The sequence below is a fragment of the Cervus canadensis genome, chromosome 12, assembly GCF_019320065.1.
Source record: "Cervus canadensis isolate Bull #8, Minnesota chromosome 12, ASM1932006v1, whole genome shotgun sequence".
Lineage (NCBI taxonomy): Eukaryota > Metazoa > Chordata > Mammalia > Artiodactyla > Cervidae > Cervus > Cervus canadensis.
The window spans coordinates 9310099-9328336 of record NC_057397.1 but is presented as its reverse complement, the minus strand read 5'-3'; positions in this window follow the sequence as shown (position 1 = coordinate 9328336).

Below are 18238 nucleotides of genomic sequence, written 5' to 3'. Positions count from 1 at the left end.
AATAATCCTTTGAAGTGATTTCCTTAGGATAGTCTGTAAACAAGATCATCTGATCCATCCCTAGAGACAGTTGTCCTTCCTCTTCAGCCTGGATGACTTCTAGTTGCCAAAGTGCTCTGGTAGAACCTCCAGGACTGGGCTGACTGGCAGTGGTGAGAGCAGACATCCTGTTCCTGGTCTGAGGAGGAAAATAGCCTGTTTTTCACAATGAAGTATGGGGCTAGCCCTGAGTTCTCCATAGATGCCCTTGTTCCACTCCTGGTTTGTGCCTTATCTCTTAGCACAACAATGGTATTGAATTTGGTTAAATGCTCCTCTGTGTCTACAGAGGTGGGGAGGATGTGGATTTTCTTTTCTACGCTACGAATGGGGTCATTGTCCTCTTATGATGAGCGGACCTTTGGATATTGATAAGCACGTGTTAAGTGATCAATGAAGGGGATACTTAGTCATTTGAAACTGGCCTGCAATCCGACTGGTGTCCGGGGTTCTACAAGCACATAAGACCCCTCTTGCAAGGTAGGCAACTCCTCCCACAAGAAAGCTGAGGAACATTTTGTGGAGACTTGACAGTTGTGGGATGTTCGGTCATCCCCCAGGACAGCCACAGACAGAAAGCTTCCAGACATCAACTGTCTGCTTAAATGAGTCACTGAGGGTCCTCGGGTTCGAGCAAGGTTCCTGAGCTAATACTCTGAAAATCCCCCGACTCCAGCAACTCTACACAATCCAGAACACGTAGAAAGTGCATTTCTGTGCTTGTAAAAGGGCAGGATGTCTTCAGGACCCAGAAGCAACACAACCCAGGACCAGGAGCAGGGAGGAGGGAGCACAGAAGCCAATACAGCGCCTCCAGGGGAGGCTTGGATCCAAGCCACCGAGCCTGATGGTCTGCTGGCCCCAGTTGGGGAAAGGCTTGAAGCACAGGACAAAAGTAAGATTAGACATTGCAACTGGAACCCCGCGGAGAGGCAGGCTTTTAAAAGAAGGCTGAACTTGAAATGCCTGTCAGCTGCATGTAGTTTTTAATGTGAAAAGAAAAAGAGAAGTCGCTCAGTCGTGTCCGACTCTTTGCAACCCCGTGGACTGTAGCCTACCAGGTCCTCTGTCCATGGGATTCTCCAGGCAAGAATACTGGAGTGGGTTACCATTTCCTTCTCCAGGGGATCTTCCTAACCCAGGGATCGAACCTGGGTCTCCCGCATTGGAGGCAGACGCTTTAACCTCTGAGTCACCAGGGAAGCCCAGTTTTTAATGTATTTATTTTTAATTGGAGGATAATTGCTTTCCATTGTTGTGCTGGCTTCTGCCAGACCTCAGCATGAATCAGCCACAGATACACATGGTTCCCTCCCTCTTGACCCTCCTCCCACCCCACCCCCCTTTCCCTCCTCTCTAGGCTGTCACAGAGCCCCATGTGGAGGCGAGACCTTGAAAACACTACACTAACACTGCAAACTGCCCTCAGCACTGTCAGGCGGTGAGCAGTGAGCTGAGCTTTCCCAGGTGGAATGAGGACGAACCCCCGAATCCCCGTTCCCTCCCGAGAACTGAGACAAGGCCCTCAGCGTGGTCTAGGATTTACACTACTCACGCCCCAGAGGAGACCCGGGGCTGAGCAATGAACACAGAGTGGCTCTAGGAAAGCGACAGCCCCTGTGCAAGAGATGACACAGCCTCAAACCAGACCTCGGCGGCACAGGGAACATAGAGGGCGTTCCGGTTCTTGGCATCGGGCTTCTTAAAGGCACTACCACTGCTACAGTGAAAGACACGCAGAGGCGTGGGAATCATGAGGATCACACAGTAGGCTGCTGAGGCAGTAATAACCAGGCAGGTTGTCAGAAAGAGCCGGACGGAGCCTCACACTGGAAGACACGGGAAATTCAAAGCGGATAATGGAAAAGGGACCCCTCCATAGACTTGAAAGAAGAAATCTGGAGAAACAGGGAAACCCAGGAGAGGATCAGGAAAGCAGCCTTTTGTCATGCTCTGCACTTGCAGGGCCTGGCCTGCTGCCCTCCAGGCCTCCTCTTCTGCAATCTCAGCGAAAGCCCTCCTTCTACAGGAAGCCTTCCTAGAGCAGGCACATGCCTGGCTCGCCCTCTCTCACCTTATGGCTGTGTCACATCCCCAGCTCAGGGAGTGTCTCTACCACGAACCTGCGCCTCTGCTCAGGGCCTGGGTGCCTGGCCCTCAAAAACGCCCACAGAGACGCTGGCAGAGGGAGGCTCAGTCTAGAGGCACGACGCTTCGGCTGCACTGCACACCCTGGACCCGGCCCGCTCCCTGGTCTGGCTTCCCTGCCTCCTGAGACGGGGGCCTGTGGCTGAGCCTGCTGCCGGGGTGTCTGCAGACTGGCAGGCGCCCTGGCTGCCACACACACCTCCCCTCTGGGCCCCCTCCGGGCCCCCTCCGGGCCTGGAGGCTTCTTCTGTGAGGAAGGAGGCCGAGCCCCTGGGAGCGGGCCCAGCTTGCTCTCACCGCTCCAGAGTGGGCAAGGCCTCTGCTATGCTGCCCGCCCGCTCCCCTCCCTGCACAACCCCTGCCCCTCGTGGCAGAATCCAATCGTGCCTCTCCTGATATTACCCACACAGGGCCCAGTGCCCGTGGGGGGCTGCGGGAGGGGAGACGTGCACCCCGCCGGCAGGCCCCTCTGAGCCTCTGCAGGTGCCACCCTCCCTCTTCTGGCCGTGCAGGGAGGGTCCCCAGGTAAGGGTCCCCCCCAGGTAAGGGTCCCCTTACCCAGCCCCAGGGCACACAGGTTGCCCAGGCACGGGCCCGATCCGGAGCCGGTGGGCACCCTCTCCCCACCCACCCAGGTGGGCCCCGGGCAGGCTCGCTTTGAGGTCTTCCCCGTCCCACGTGCTCTCTGCACGCAGGCCGCCCAGCCCCTCCCTCCGCACCCCCACCGGCCCTCACAGCAAGAACACGCCACACTTGTGCCCGCGAGCCTGTCGGTAGGCCAGCCAGGGCTCCAGGAGCATCCGCTGGGGGTGACGGCTGTCCGCCTGCTGCAGCCTCTCCACGTCCTCGGGCAGCATCACGAACACCATGTGTCTCCCTCCCACGTCGTACCTGTGGGGCAGAGCTCCGCGACCTGCTGGGGGACCGTGTCCTGCCCTGGGCCCCGCTGCACAGAGCCAGGCGCTGGCTCAGAGCCGGCGGGCCCTCCCGCGGTCTCACTGAAGCCTCCTCCTCTGGGTCTGCGTTCTGTGCTCCCAGCAGCAAACTGCCCAGGGCTCCTGCTCACCAGGGGTCCCTGTCCGCGGAGACCAAGGCGCACACCTGCCCCAAGGAGCCCTCCCCTGCCCCTCCCCCACGTCCCGGGTGCCCCCGCCGGGATGCGGGCGGTGGGATGTGGCACAGCCCTGGCCCAGTGGGACTCAGCCACCAGGGGGGACAGAACGTGAGGGTGTTCTCACTGAGGTGAGTGGGCACAGCTTTACCTGAAAATGGGCCCCAGCTCCTGGAAGGTCTGATGCATGTCCAGGTGCCTGTTCTCAGAGCCCTGCTCCTTCCAGATCTGCAGCATCCGCATCCACTTGTTGCCAGGACACCGGGGCATGGCTTCGAAGGGCAGCACCGCCTTGGCGGCTGCAGCGGCTCTGGTGCCCAGTAGGCGTGCCCCACGCAGGGACAGCCAGGGCCCTACCATCCACGCTCTGGCCTTTGTCCACAGCGCCATCCTGCTGCCCCCCGCCCCCTCAGCCCCTTCCTTTTATCTCACCGGGCCTGCTGGCCCTGGGTGATGTGATCACGTCACAGGCCAGACTGGCTCTGGGTCAAACCTGGAAGCCCAGGGCGGCACTCAGGCTGAAGGCCTCCAGTGGGAGGACGCAGATGGATGGTGCCGGGTGCAGCAGTGATGCAGGCCTGCTGGCGGGTGGCTCTTGGGAGCAGGGCACGGTTGGAACAGGGACCCAAAGGGGCAGCGGTGGGGGCAAGAGGCCCCCTCCCCCTCCAGTGCAGGACAGGCGAAAGATGGATGGGTGCCTTATCTTCACAAGGGATGAAAGGGGACCTTGGGCATGTTCGTCTCTCTTCTACAAGGACCAGAACGGGGAGCAGTGGAAAGGGCTGGGCTCTCATTTCCCGCAACCCTGGGTTTTGCCTGCTCTTGCCCGGGCCGGATGCTGGGTCCAGGGGTGGAGGCAGGAGCCAGCCAGGGTCCCTCCCAATGGGGGCTTGCAGTCCCACGGGGGGCCCTTAGGGGGATGCAAAGACCCCATTGGCTCACTGGCAGCCAGGGCAACTTGTGGCCGAGGCCCTGTCTGTCTGGCCAGGCTGCTCCAGCTGAGGAGCAGAGAACCCAGGAGACGGGGTCACCGGCAGGGAGGGTGAAGGTGGTCTGCAAGCCCCTCCTCAGTCAGAAGGTGAGAGGACCCTGCCCCCACGGGGCATGTGCTCAGGGGCCCATCCTTCTTTCTTCCTGGAACATGAGCTGCCCCAGGGGGGAGACAGTCTATGACAGGGGCCTAGTCGTGGGCCCCCACCCTCCCAGGGACCCAGGAGGCACACAGCTGGAGCCCTCCCTCTGCTTGGGGGTCCATAGTTTCAGACCCCGTGTCGTCCACCCAGCCCTGGCAGCTCTCCCAGGAGGTCAGTGTTGCTGTCTCTGGCCCTGCTTTCAAGCAGGAGATGGACAGCAGGTCTTCGGTTCCCCTCCCCAGGTCCCCCTTGTGTCAGCGGGGCCCCTGGGCCCTCATGCTTGGGCCTCTGCAGAGGTGCCCAGGAACCCCAGGCCTGATTTGGGGATGGTGCCCTGAAGACACCGCCATGCAGCCTCTGGAGGTAGGACAGGGAGCGCGTGGGGCTTCTAGTTCAGGGTGGCTGAAGATCTGAGTGTTACTTGTCCTTCTACTTTCACTCATTCCCTCTCTTGACACTTCCTGGGGGATAGTCAGCTGTGGCCATGAGTCAGAACTGCCAAGGTCCCTCATCAAGCCGAGATGCACGGTGGGCCTCAGCCCCAGGTGGCGTAAGAGCTGTCCTCGGGCTGAGACGCAGCCTGGAGCCCCAGCCTGCCCTTGGGGTGCCGCTGCCTCGGCCCAGGACACCCTGGCCAGCCTCCTGAACCTGTTCCTGCCTGTGTGCCCTCCGCCTGCACTAGCACCAAAGGCTCCTGAACTTGTGCCGAGCTCTCGGTACCTCCTAGACCTCCCAAGCTTGGGAGCAGGGTGCAGGTCCCAGGGGAATCTTCACGCAATGACTCCTCACAGAGGAAGACCCGAGAGCGCTCTCAGGGCCCCTGATCCCCACGTCGCCGAAGGTGGGGCTCTGCCTCCCGCATGGGCCTGGCAGCCCCTCCCCGCAGGCCTCCTCTTGTGCTGAGGGCCAGCCAGCCGGGCTGTCTGCCCCGAGGCACAGCTGTGGGGGAGGACCCAGCCCAGCCCCAGAAGGGGCTGAGAGCCCCTGACAGGGGAGCCTCTGCCCTGATGGTCTCCCCCGGTGGAGCCAGGCCAGGGTCTTGCAGAGAAGAGCACCGCTCAGTGGGCGTCCCAGGGCCAGACCAGTGCCCAGGAGCCCTGATACTGTTCTGGGCTGTTGTTGAACAGCCCTGGTTCTGCTGTTTCCAAGCAGAACCCTTCTCCTCCCCCGCATGCTGGGGTCTGAATTCTCCATACTTCATCCCTGGTCCTTACTATCCCGACTCCAGTCTCAGAGCCTGTGCCCCAGTAAGTTCTCAGGCTCCTTCCCCTCTTTCCCTGGGCTGGGGGAGTCAAGGGGAACCCCAGCAGTGGCCCAGCCCCTGCCTCAACCTGCCCACGCAGGTAGAGCCCCGGGATCCTCTGGCCCAGATATCAGAACTCTTTGGTGTCCCCTGAGGGGGGTGGACTGCCAACTCCAATGTGAGCCCAGCCAGGATCGACCGGAACACCTCCTCGAGGAGGCGGGGGCCCCCTTCTTGATGCACTCGACCTCACAGACCTCAGCATCTGCAAGGTCCATGCTGTTCGAAACAGTCTGTGTGCAACAGAAAAAGACGAGGAGTGTGCCAGGATTGCCACTCCTGGGTACATATCTGAGAAAAGTAAACACACTAATTTGGGAAGATGCTAGAACCATAATTTACAGCTGCCAAGATATAGCAGCAGCATGAGTGTCCATCAACAGAGGATTGGATGAGGAAGATGTGGTCTAATTCCATATATATACATATATATATATATATATATGCACACTTGTGGATATGTATGAACATATAGAAATATATATGTATATATACATGTATAACATATACGCTATATATAATCTATATATGAATATATAGAAAGTGAAAGTGTTAGTCACTCAGTCACGTCCGACTCTTATCCACCCCATGGATTGAGGCCCACCAGGCGAATTCTCCAGGCAAGAATACTGGAGTTACCATGCCCTTCTCCAGGACATCTTCCGAACCTAGGGATCAAATCTACGTCTCTTGCATTGCAGGAGAGTGCATTTACCATCTGAGCCACCAGAACTATGTGGGAAATACTACTCAGCCATAGAGAAGAATGAAATGTTTCCATGTGCAATAATATGAATGCACTTGGAGGCCATTGTGCTAGAGAAGGAAGTCATACAGAATAAGACAAATACTGTTGTCACTCATATGCAGAATCTGAAAAATAAAACAAACTTGTGATTACAACAAAAAAGAAACCAACTCACAGATATAGAGAACAAACTAGTGGTTTCCAGTGGGGAGAGGGAAGGAGAGGGGCAGTATAGAGGTGGGGACTCTTCTGTCTACAGTAAGCTACAGGGACATATATTGTACAGGACGGGAGATGGAGCCAATATTTTACAGTAACCACGAACGGACTATGCATTTAAAAATTTTCAGTCACTATAACGTACACCTGTAACTGAAGTGGTATCATACATCAACTCCAATTTTCAGAAAGTGGGACATTCACCCTATTGAATTTTATGAGTGACATAAACAAAGGTTTACCTTTCATTCACATACTTAGCTCAATAAGTATGAACAGAGAGAACATGGCCCTTTGCTTACAATCACACAACTGAATTTCTAACGATGATGGACAGAATTACTGCAGGACACACAGTAAGAAGGATGACCAAAAATAGGAGGACTAGCTAGCAAGACAATACTGAATGAATGAGAACACATATCAGAAGTTTGCAACATCGTAATACACTTTGTATCCGGACTGAACTAGACAATCATATGCACCAAAGAAAACTGTTTCAAATAGGATGAGAAGCTGAAAAGTGGAAAGATCCTGCGATGATTACTGTGAAGGAAAACTGGAAAGCAGGTCTGCTGAGGACGTGGAGGTTAATGCCTAGGTTTTAGGGCTCGGTGAAGGCCTGCATGTCCAGAAGGTCTGGGCAGGACACAGGGGCAGGCAAATTTCCAAGAGGTCTGGGCAAGACATGGGGTTGGAGGTGTGGGTAAGAAGTTCCAAAGTCTGGAAGGATATGGGACTACAGGAAGGATCCAGAGTTCTTGGCAGGAGGCATCTCAAGGAAGGCTCCAGAAGGTCTTCAAAGAACACAGACCCTGGAGAAGGTTCCAGAAAGCCAGGCAGGACATGGGGGAGCAGGGGTGGAAGGATGTGGTGGAAAAATGTCCCAGACGGTCTAAGCCGAAGCCAAGGCCACAGGGAAGGTCAGTAACCTGAGCAAACACAACTGGGAAGGTTCTAGAATATGGGGCAAGATCTGGCTGCCATGGGGAAACTTCCAGAAGATCTGGGCAGAAAAAGGAGACGAAATATTATAGATGCTCTGGACAAGAAGATGGAAGGGGTAGGGGGGAGTGGGTCAGGGGCTTGAGGAGGGGGGTCGGTCCCCGAAGTTCTGGGCAGAACACGGGGAGTGTCGAATGTTCTAGAAAGTTGGGCAGGTCAAGGGTGGTGGGGGGCTAGAGCCCCAGACTTGGCCTCAGATCAGTGTCGACAGATCCTGGCATTTGACCGTGCTCTCCAGAACATGGTTGTAGAATCCTGCTGACACAACTCTGCCAGCTGAACGCCAAAGCACCCCCACTATGGGGTCCCTGGGCTTCCCCAGTCCATCTAGCAGCCCCACCCCTGGCTACAGGAACCTCCACCCGACACATAGCAATCCATCCCCATTCCATTCTCTGCTGTTTCTGTTTTAGACCCTTTGTTTTGGGTTGAATTTGCTGTCACTTTCCGGGTTTTTTGAGTTGAAAAATGAGATCCCTGGTCTGTAGCGTTTCTGCATGCTTCTCTACCTTCTTGTTCTTATCCTGCCAGGTCTGGTTTTGTTCTATAATACTTTTCTTATCACGTTTCCCAAATAGTTTCTATTTTCTGCTGGGAATGATGAGGGTGCGAAGTAGGGAGGGCATTGATATCTGGAATTGTGTTCTTAATTTGCAAACAGCAGAAATGACTCTTTTCTTGCTTAATACAGTTAGGAAAGGTACTCTGAGTTTCAAAATCCCTTCTGGATGCAAAATCTCCATCCTCCTTTCTCTCGCGCGCATGTTTTCACCTTGAAGTTCACACTAGCTGATACGAACGGAGCCCTTTGCACATCTCAATTCTATTACTTCTACTTCGGGCTGTAGTTGTCATGTGTTTCATTTCTAAATGGGGTGAGGAGTCAGTGTGTCTTCTAGTGGTGCTCTCAGGTGGCCTTGACCTGCAGCAGCTTGAAGCAGGGCTTCAGTTACCAGCCAGAGACTGAAGACGGACTGTGCAGTGAGCACACGGAAGCTGAGCCACTAGACCAGTGGCAGACAGAGGCTCGATCTACAGTCTAGATCTAGAGCAAGCTTTGGCTACACTCCGCGCCCTGGGGACCACTGTACCTACTCCGCTTGGTTGCCACCTGCCCTCTGAGGAGCCAACAAGGATCTCTTCCAATGGGGGCTTGCAGTCCCACGGGGGGCACTTCAGAGACTCTACTGACACACTGGCAGCCAGGGCAGTAATGTGGCCGAGGCCCTGTCTGTCTGGTCTGGCTGATCCAGCTGAGGAGCAGAGAACCCAGAAGACAGGGTCACTGGCAGGGAGTGGGAGGGTGGCCTGCAAGCCCCTTCTCAGTCAGAAAAGTGAGAGATCCCAAGCACAGCCCCCACCCCTCATGGAGTGTGTTCTCAAGGCCCACATCCTTCTTTCCTCCAGGAACATGAGTCCAAGGGTGGCAAAGTCTAAGACAGGGGCGTGGTCGTGGGCTCCCCACTCTCCCAGGGACCCAGCAGGCACCCAGCTAGAGCCCTCCCTGGGCCTGGGGGATCCATAGTTTGGGGGTCACGAGTCATCTCACCGTCCCCTGCCAGCTTTCCCAGAAGGTGCATGTTGGTGTCACCATTCCCATTTTCAAGGAGCAGATGAATGCCCTGGGCTTTGGTCACCTCCCAGAGCTTCCCCCTTCCCCCTGTTCATCAGAGGGGCCTTTCAAATTCACCTTTCTTCGCAAAGTGCAGAACACTATGTGGGCAGCTTAACGGATTTTCACCAAATGCACATAAGCCTCTATCAGAATCCATCTCAGGAAACAGAACTGGGTGGAGAGCCCCAAATTCCTCCCCACATCCCTCTATTCAGGCAGTAGAAGCAGACCGGGGCAACTGTAAGAAGAAAGGGGCTGGGTTCCTGAGCCTGTATATGAGCTGTCTGCTTTTGAACCACTAACAACGAAACCCTGCTTTGTGAGCTCTCGTTGCTGCCTTCTCTTCTCTACTGGCGTTTGTGCAATGAGTCCCCATCTTTGTGTATGGTTGCATGTCTGTTCTTTACTCTCACAGTTGTATGCTCTGATGAAGACAGTTTATTGTTGGCCATTATTGGTGGACATTAAGGCTGGTTCTGGTTGTAATCTACCCCCAAGTAGTGCTACAGTGAATATGCTTTTCCTTGTCTTGAGGTGGGGCCATGCGAGCATTTCAGGGGCTGAGTGCCTAGGAGTGGTAATTTTGGGCCTCTGACATGCTTAAGTACCGCTTTGGCAAAGGCTATGGAAGACATTTCCACTGACTGTACCTATCTGTACTCCTCAGGAGCCCACACACTTCAAAATCTCACCAACACATGGTGTGGTCGTCTTTGAATATTTAATCATCCCTGTTGGGGTGTTTATATTGCAGTTTCAAGTTGCATTTGCACCTAGAGAAATTGTGTTCAGCCACTTCTCTTATATTTAGTACCCTCATAAATTTCTTATCTGGTAAACTGCCTTTATGCCTTTCTCTCAAATTTCTATTGGACGATCTGCTATTTTGGTTACCAGTTGGTAGGAAGAAGTTCATTCTATATTCTGAATACCAGTGTTAACAAGATAAGTGTTTACACGCTTTCTCCTGGGTTTGCACTGTCTTGTCATTAGAACAGCAGATGTTGTGAGTTTTTACATAATGTCATGTGTCACTTTTTCTTATGTGACCAGCAATATTTTTTTCAATTTTGTATATTCTTAATTTTCCAGCGGACACCAGGATAGCTTTGTACATTTTCCTTTTCCCTTTCTGAGGATTCATTGAGATCCACAAATGTCCTGAACTGCTTCTTTTGTGTGGTACCTGTGTATAATATCTCGTCTATCCACCACTCGTCAAAGCACACAAGAACGTTTCCCCATGCAGGGGTAGCCTCGTCAGAAAGCCTGTAACTGGATACTTGTGCTTTCTGCCTTTGCTTTCTCCTCTACTGGTCTCTTTTTCAACCCTGAGCCCACACCATACTCTCTCAATAAGTGAGAAGATAGAAATGATTTTGGCAGTTGGGAGTTCAAGTCCTCCAGCATTTTTCTTCTCCCAGTATATTGCCTTGGCTACTCCTGCTGCTAAGTCACTTCAGTCGTGTCTGACTCTGTGTGACCCCATAGACGTCAGCCCACCAGGCTCCCCCGTCTCTGGGATTCTCCAGGCAAGAACACTGGAGTGGCTACTCCTAGCCCTTTCCATTTCTGAAACATTTGAATATTTGGAATCAATTTCATGCACATGCACAAACAGACACACACACACACACATACACACAGCACCTGTTGAGACTCTGACCGAAATTTCATTGAATTTGTAGATTTATCTTTACTCTTCTGGGACTGGGTTATCTTTCTATTGTTAATCTTTCAAAAAGGAGTCTGATTATTTCAGCCTACACTCTCATTGTGAGTCAGCCTTGGTTCCCAGTGTTCTTCAGGTTTTAGTCCGTTTCATCAGGAATGTGACATTTATCACAGGAAGCCTACTCATCGCAGCCACTCATTTTCTTTATAAGGTCGGTGACGGCTGATTTATGCTTCCCTTTCCGTTTCTGATATTGCAAATGAGAATTTACTTTTCTTCTTTGTGATCTCATCTTCTATTTTGCCGATACTTTGAATGCCTCCAGATAACCAACTTTGGCTTTCTGGGTTTACCTCCTGTTCACTTCTCCTCTCCTCTTTGTATTTCCTTCATCATTTCTTTGGGTAGGTAAGCTATTCTCATCTAACTTCCTGAATGGAGGCTGAAAAAGTTTTCACCCTCTTCTGTTAGATGGCCTGTAACATGATATATTTTCACTAAGCACCTTTTCCGCTCCTTTCCCTGCACTTCTAACTTGTGGTAACCTCACATTCCTTAGACCTTACTGTTACCCAGTTTCTGCTGGGGCCTCTCTTCTGTGTAACTGGTTTAGGACTAGTTACTAAGAATGTGGAGATTTGCTGGTTCTCTCTCGAGTAGTGATTCTCCCTCTGTTTCACTGTAACAGAGAAAGAACGCTAGTACTGTCAGTCATGGCAGACTTGTGATGCTGGGGTATGTCACGGCATGAACCTGCCCCGCCACCCCTGCTCCTGCCCAGACCTTCTGGAACCATCTCCCCGCTGCGTGTTCCCTAACACTTTCGGGCGTCGCCCTCCGCTGGGCAGTCTGACGAGACTGCCCCTGGGGGCGCTCCCACCCGCGAGCGCGGCGAAACCTTCTGGAAGCCGCGCAAAGCCTGATGGGAGAGGCTCCGCTGAGTGCTTCCGGGTGGAGTGTGGGCGCCGAGCCTGAGCGGCTTGTCCTCACTCACCTGCAGCTTCTTGTGGGAGCCCCTCTGGAGTTCGTGTCCTGGAAGTTTCCAGAAGGTTTAGACAAGACAAGGTTGGGGGCGATGTGGTGGCGGGGCAGAGGAAGAGGAAATCCAAAGTCTGGCTGGGACACGGGTGCGGGGAAGTTTCCACAGTTCTTGGCAGGACGCGAGTATCCAGAAGATTCCAGAAGGTCTTCGCAGAATAGGGGGGCTGAAGAAGGCTCCAAAAGGTCCTCCAGGACATGGGGTCTCGGGTAAGGTTAGGGAGGCCTGGGACGGACATGGCGCATGGAGACGTTTCTAGAAGGTCTGGGCACGACCCTGAAGGGTTGGAGGGGAGACAGACGTGGAAGTTTCCCGAAGGTCTTCACAGAACACAGGGCTGGGGAAGGTTCCAAAAGCCTGGGCACAACATGGGGGCGTTTTAGAAAACCTGGGCAGGAGATGGCGGGCAGGGTACAGCTGGATAGGGGAACAGATGGGAGGTGGCTGGAAGATTCCAAAAGTTCTAGGGAGGATGTAGGGTGGTGGACCCAGCGCTTCAGGCTTGGAATAAGTCTCAGGTCAGTGTCTGCACGTTCTGTGGTTTGGCCCCTCCCTCGTAAAGCCGGGATGGCAGATTCAACTGCGACCATCCGTCAGTTCTGACCACAGGCATCCCTCCACTGGGGTCCCATTGCTTCCCCTACCTACCTGGCAGCCCTTCCTGTGGGTGTCCTTTCCACCACCACCTGGGCCATCCATCATCATCTTCTGGGGATGGGTGACTCGGGAACCCACACAGCATCTTCACCACTGAAAGCCACATCCCACCAGGACCCCACCCCGCATCTCCAACCTTGAGTCCCGAGGCTCCCCAACTCATATACCTGTCACCTGCAGATTCCACGTTGATTTAAATCACACTTCTAGGAGGATCAGGTATTTCTGCTAAAAGCAATTCACAGGTCTGACAATTCTGTTATCTTTCTGTTAGTCAACACCATCAGTGGACGACCAGCACAGAGATTTAACCAGGTCATCACTTTCTTCACCAAGCTAGTTGTACCAAAAGAGAAGGAAAATGACGTTATGGAATGCCGCTGAGCTTTGCCTTTTACAGCCTTTTGTAATGTCTGGAGCTAAAGTGGGGGAAGGAGTGGTGTCACAATAATCCAGGATCCAGAGTAATCCCCAGATCTTTTATCCGGAGAGTCTTTTTTTTTTTTTTTTTTTAAGTTTTTTTAATTTTATTTTTTATTTTTATTAGTTGGAGGCTAATTACTTTACAGTATTGTAGTGGTGTTGCCATACATTGACATGAATCAGCCATGGATTTACATGTGTTCCCCATCCTGAACCCCCCTCCTGCCTCCCTCCACTTCCCATCCCTCTGGGTCATCCCAGTGCACCAGCCGTGAGCACTTGTCTCATGCAGCCAACCTGGACTGGCGATCTGTTTCACACTTGATAATATACATGTTTTGATGCTGTTTTCTCAGATCATTACACTCTTGCCTTCTCCCATAGAGTCCAAAAGTCTGTTCTATACATCTGTGTCTCTTTCTCTGTCTTGCATATAGGCTTATCATTACCATCTTTCTAAATTCCATATATATGCGTTAGTATACTGTATTGGTGTTTATCTTTCTGGCTTACTTCACTCTGTATAATGGGCTCCAGTTTCATCCATCTCATTACAACTGATTCAAATGTATTCTTTTTAATGGCTGAGTAATATTCCATTGTGTATATGTACCACAGCTTGCTTATCCATTTGTCTGCTGATGGGCATCTAGGTTGCTTCCACGTCCTGGCTATTATCAACAGTGCTGTGATGAACATTGGGGTACATGTGTCTCTTTCAGTTCTGGTTTCCTCAGTGTGTATACCCAGGAGTGGGATTGCTGGGTCATATGGCAGTTCTATTTCCAGTTTTTTAAGGAATCTCCAGAGACTCTTTCAGATGATTTCTTTCCAGTTGGCACCAAATAAGGTTCCTTATTACACTTTCCTTGGAGGGAACTCATCCACATGGTATTATCAGTGTAGCTACTCACTAAATCATATCATTATTCTTGAGATCCACCACACTCGATTTTTCACATATGCTGGAAAATTCAAACACCTCTGTGGGAGAACTCAATGTGTGATGAGTCCCATTTCCAAAGAATACAACTTTTGCCTGAATTTGGAGTAGGTGTTAGCCAAGTTGGCCTCATAGACCAAGTCTCCCATGAGCTGTTTTTCTTCTTGGACAGTCTTTGCCATATCAGGGACAAGTGAAGCAATGCAAAAGGCCACCTGTTTTAATTCCCATTCATTTAATGATGTTCTTATTCCTTTTTCTACCCCCATAGAAGTTACTGTAGCTTGTAAGACTGTGAATGTTAAAATATTCTAAATATCACTCCCAGCCCATTTAACCTATATGCTGCAGAAGCCTTAGATTTCTACACCCAGGGTTAGGCAGTTAAATTCTGGACCTTCAGTTTTTAACTGAGGAGGTGAATTAAGACTCTTGTTCAAATAGTTGCTGCACTAAGCCGTCATTCTCATAATGGGTTAAATCTGGGCTAAAAAAAATGTAGAACACATTTAAAATTAAAAAATTTTGGCCATGCCACCTGGCTGGCTGCATGTTAGTTACCTGATGAAGAATTGAATGTGGGCCCGTGGCAGTGAAAGCATGGAGTCCTAACGACTGTACCAACAGGGAATTCCCTGTAGAGCACATTTTTAACCCCTTGCATTTTATATAAATTATCTGAGGCAGTAATGTTGAAATAGTTTACAGTGAGTGCAAGGATGTGTGTGTGTGTGTGTGTGTGTGTGCGCGCGCGTGCAGTTGTGTGCAACTCTGTTCAGTATAAGCAAGTGAAAGTGTTAATTGTTCAGTCATTGCTCTTTGTGACTCCATGGACTGCAGCCTGCCAGGCTCCTCTGTCCATGGAATTTTTCAGGCAAGAATACTGGAGTATGTTGTCATTTCCTCCTCCAGGGGATCTTCCCAAGCCAGGGTGGAACCTGCGTCTCTTGTGTCTCCTGCATTGGCAGGCAGTTTTTACCACTGTGTCAGCCGGGAAGCCCACCACCTTGTCCACCTTAACATTTTACTAGTTTTCCCACATATCTATCCATCTGTCTAACAGTGCTTTAATTCACTTTATCTTTTGGATTCCTTTCAAAGTTAACTACAGACATCAGCATTCTTTCCCCTACAAACTGTAGCAGTTTTTGTCGTGTGATTCATGCTTTATACATCTTATCTAAAAATTCAACATCCAACATCTGTTGGATCATCAAAAAAGCAAGAGAGTTCCAGAAAAAATATCTACTTCTGCTTAACTGACTATGCCAAAACCTTTGACTGTGTGGACCATGACAAACTCTGGAAAATTCTTAAAGATGTAGGAATACCGGACCACCTGACCTGCCTCTTGAGAAATCTGTATGCAGGTCAAGAAGCAACAGTTAGAACCAGACATGGAACAACATACTGGCTCCAAATTGGGAAAGGATTACATCAAGGCTGTATATTGTCATCCTGCTTATTTAACTTATATGCACAGTACATCATATGAAATGCCGGGCTGGATGAAGCATAAGATGGAATCAAGATTTCCGGGAGAAATATCAATAACCTCAGATACCCAGATGACACCAGCCTTATGGCAGAAAGTGAGGAAGAACTAAAGAGCCTCTTGATGAAAGTGAAAGAGGAGAGTGAAAAAGTTAGCTTAAAACTCAACAGTCAGAAAACTATGATCATGGCATCTGGTCCCATCACTTCATGGTAAATAGATGGGAAAACAGTAGAAACAGTGACAGACTTTTTTTTTTGGCGGGGGGGCGGGGGGGGGCCTCCAAAATCACTGCAGATGGTGACTGCAGCCATGAAATTAAAAGACACTTGCTCCTTGGAAGAAAAGTTATGACCAACCTGGACAGCATATTAAAAAGCAGAGACATTAATTTACCAACAAAAGTCTATCTAGTCAAAGCTACGGTTTTTCCAGTAGTCATGTAGGGATGTGAGAGTTGGACTATAAAGAAAACTGGATGCTGAAGAATCGATGCTTTTGAACTGTGGTGTTGGAGAAGACTCTTGAGAGTCCCTTGGACTGCAAGGTGATCCAGCCAGTCCATCCTAAAGGAAATCAGTCCTGAGTGTTCACTGGAAGGACTGATGCTGAAGCTCCAATACTCTGGCCACCTGATGCGAAGAACTGACTCATTTGAAAAGACCCTGATGCTGGGAAATATTGAAGATGGGAGGAGAAGGGGACAACAAAGGATGAGATGGTTGGATGGCATCACCGACTCAATGGACATGAATTTGAGTAAACTCCGGGAGGTGGTGATGGACAGGGAGGCCTGAGGTGCTGCAGTCCATGGAGTTGCAAAGAGTTGGACACAACCGAGGAATTGAACTGAACTGAAAAATTCTTAGACTAACCTAAGGTTGAAAACAGTGTTCCTGCTTTTCTCTAACAGTCATCTAGCTTTGTATTTAGATAAGTTTTATAACTTATATCTATAATCTGTTGAAATGGATTTTTGTGTATGATGAGGTAAAGGGAAAGTCAGGGCTTCCCTTGTGGCTCAGATGGTAAAGAATCTCCCTGGAATGCAGGAGACCCGGGTTCAATCCCTGAGTCAGGAAGACCCCTGGAGAAGGAAATGACTACCCACTATAGTATTCTTGCCTGGAGAATTTCATGGAGAAGCCTGGAAGGCTACAGTCCATGGGGATCAGAAAGAGTCGGACACAACTGAGTGACTAACACTTTCATTTTTCACTTTTCAAAGGGAAAGTCATGTTTATGTTTTTGTTCTTCTTTTTTGCATTTGGGGGCATCATTTTTGCATATGTTTGTTCAAAGGTCTCAGCATTATTTGTCACAGAAGAGGCCATTTCTTCATTGCATTTTTTTGCTTGTCACCTTTGTCTAAAATCAGTCAGTCACACTTGGGTAGGTCTACTTCTCGACTCTTTATTCCATTCTATTGAGTGTATGTCTAAGCTTGCTGCAGCATCACACTGTCTTTGGTTACCATAGCTTTCTAGTAAGTCTCAAAATCAAGTAGTATAAGTTCTTGGCTCTTCTATTTCCAAATTATTTTGGCTACTCTAGGTCTTTCACTCTTCTACCTAAATTTTAGAATCCCAGTTGATTATTTCTACATTGAAAATATATCTCCGGGAAATTTGCCTGAGATTGTGCTAAATCTACAGATCAATTTAGGGAGAACTGACATCTTAGCAATAGTAAGTCTTCTGATCTGGGAACACAGCATATCATTCCACTTTTTTAGGGCTTGCTACTCTTCAGATTTGTGTTTACCTGGTGACATTGCAAGCTCAGCTTTCTGGTTTTCTCTTTTTGCTGTCATTGTGTTTGTGGTTGTTAGAGTTAACACAGGTTCTCATTTGGCTTTCTACTTCCTAACGAGACAAACCAAAAAAGAATCAAGCAACAATAAATTCTGAAAGGTATGGTGAGGGCCTCCACCACCTTCAAGGGTGCGCTGTGGACCCAGTCACCAAAACTGTAGTTCTGGTGTGTGAACGGACAGACAAAGGAACTGAAAGAAGACAGCCCACAAAGAGAACCAGGTGCATCTGGAATCCAATACATGATGAAAGGGCTGCCACATTGACAGTAGACGGGGTGGACATTATGATTAATGATGTTGAGATAATTTAAGTCATCATCTGAAAAAACATAACACTGAAGGGTAAGTCCCAAATGGATCAAAGATTCAAATGTTAAAAGGCAAAGAAAAAAAAAGTCTGGTAAAGCTATCAGAAGAAAATATGAGAGAATTAATTTATAACCTTGTTTGAGGGAAGGTTTCTCCCACCCAAGTGCTGACCAGGCCTGACCCTGCTTAGTTTCTGAGATCAGATGTGTGGGGGAAGATTTCTCTAACTAGCAGAACTATGGCTCTGAATTTTGAAACTGTTCTGGTTTCAAAATCCAGAACCATAAAATAAAAGGTGGTGGTAAAGTTCCTCTCCTGACTAACTCCAGCCAGGCTCCTCTGGGCCCTTTATCCACTAGGCCTCAAACTTGGTCTGTAAAGACTAGAGCAGACACTAAGTGCCTTCTAACAACTGAAGGTCACATCCCTAGATGATCCAAGTCTCCCCCCTGCCCCAAACCCTGGCCTTAAACCCCTTCCTGAAGAACTGTGTTCTGTGAAGATGGGCCCCTTTCTCAGCCTCTATGGAGGGTGGGCGCTTAACTTTGGTACATGCCAGT